The following is a 1891-nucleotide window of genomic DNA, read 5'->3' as shown; positions in this document are numbered from 1 at the left end:
GAAAAGTCATGAAAAAGTCATAGTATTGTATGTTGAAAAGTCATGAAAAAGTCATAGTATTGTATGTTGAAAAGTCATGAAAAGTCATAGTATTGTATGTCGAAAAGTCATAAAAAAGTCATAGTATTGTATGTTGAAAAGTCATAAAAAGTCATAGTATTGTATGATGAAAAGTCATGAAATAGTCATAGTATTGTATGTTGAAAAGTCATAGTATTGTATGTCGAAAAGTCATAAAAAAATTTAGTATAGTGTGATGAAAAGTCATTAAAAACGTCATAGGATTGTATGATGAAAAGTCATGAAAAAGTCATAGTATTGTATGTTGAAAAGTCATAAAAAAGTCATAGAACTGTATGTTGAAATGTCATAAAAAAGTCATAGTATATTATGTCAAAAATTAATAAAAAAGTAATAGAATAGTGTGTTGAAAAAATTAATTGAAAGATCGTAGTATAGTATGTCAAAAAAAGACATAAATAAGTCAAAGTATTGTATATTGAAAAAAGTTAAAAAACGTCATAATATTGTATGTCATAAAATCATAGTTTGTAGTATGTCCAAAAATCATAGAATATACTATGTTAAAAGAAGTCATAAAAATGTCATAGTATAGTGTGATGAAAATTCATTAAAAAAGTAATAGTGTTGTATGATGAAAAGTCAAGAAAAAGTCATAGTATTGTATGTTGAAAAGTCATGAAAAAGTCATAGTATTGTATGTTGAAAAGTCATAAAAAAGTAATAGTATTGTATGTCGAAAAGTCATAAAAAAGTCCTAGTGTTGTATGTTGAAAAGTCATGAAAAAGTCAAAGTATTTTATGTCAAAAAATCCTAGTTTATAGTATGTCCAAAATTCATGATATATACTATGTTAAAAGAAGTCATAAAAATGTCATAGTACAGTATAGTGTGTTGAACAAATTATAGTATAGTGTAATGAAAAGTCATTAAAAAAGTAATAGTATTGTATTATGAAAAGTCAAGAAAAAGTCATAGTATTGTATGTTGAAAAGTATTGAAAAAGTCATAGTATTGTATGTCAAAAAGTCATAAAAAGGTCATAGTATTGTATGTTGAAAAGTCATAAAAAGGTCATAGTATTGTATGTTGAAAAATCATAAAAAAGTAATAGTATTATATGTCAAAAAGTCATAAAAAAGTCATAGTATTGTATGTTGAAAAGTCATAAAAAAGTCAAAGTATTTTATGTCAAAAAATCATAGTTTATAGTATGTCAAAAAATCATGGTATATACTATGTTAAAAGAAGTCATAAAAATGTCATAGTATAGTGTGATGAAAAAATTATAGTATAGTGTGATGAAAAGTCATTAAAAAAGTAATAGTATTGTATGATGAAAAGTCAAGAAAAAATCATAGTATTGTATGTTGAAAAGTCATGAAAAAGTCATAGTATTGTATTTCAAAAAGTCATAAAAAGGTCATAGTATTGTATGTTGAAAAGTCATAAAAAGGTCATAGTATTGTATGTTGAAAAGTCATAAAAAAGTCATAGTATTGTATGTTGAAAAGTCATAAAAAAGTCATAGTATTGTATGTTTAAAAGTCATAAAAAAGTCAAAGTATATCATGTCAAAAAATTATAAAAAAGTAATAGAATAGTGTGTTGAAAAAACTCATTGAAAGATCGTAGTATAGTATGTTAAAAAAAGTCATAAATAAGTCACAGTATTGTATATTGAAAAAAGTTATAAAATGTTATAATATTGTATTTCAAAAAATAATAGTTCATAGTATGTCCAAAAATCATAGAATATACTATGTTAAAAGAAGTCATACAAATTTCATTGTATAGTGTGATGAAAAGTCATTAAAAAAGTCATAGTATTGTATGATGAAAAGTCATGAAAAAGTCATAGTATTGTAT

Source organism: Etheostoma cragini, chromosome 18 (genome assembly GCF_013103735.1).
Source record: "Etheostoma cragini isolate CJK2018 chromosome 18, CSU_Ecrag_1.0, whole genome shotgun sequence".
NCBI lineage: Eukaryota > Metazoa > Chordata > Actinopteri > Perciformes > Percidae > Etheostoma > Etheostoma cragini.
The sequence above is the reverse complement of the archived record's forward strand: the minus strand, read 5'-3'. Positions refer to the sequence as shown.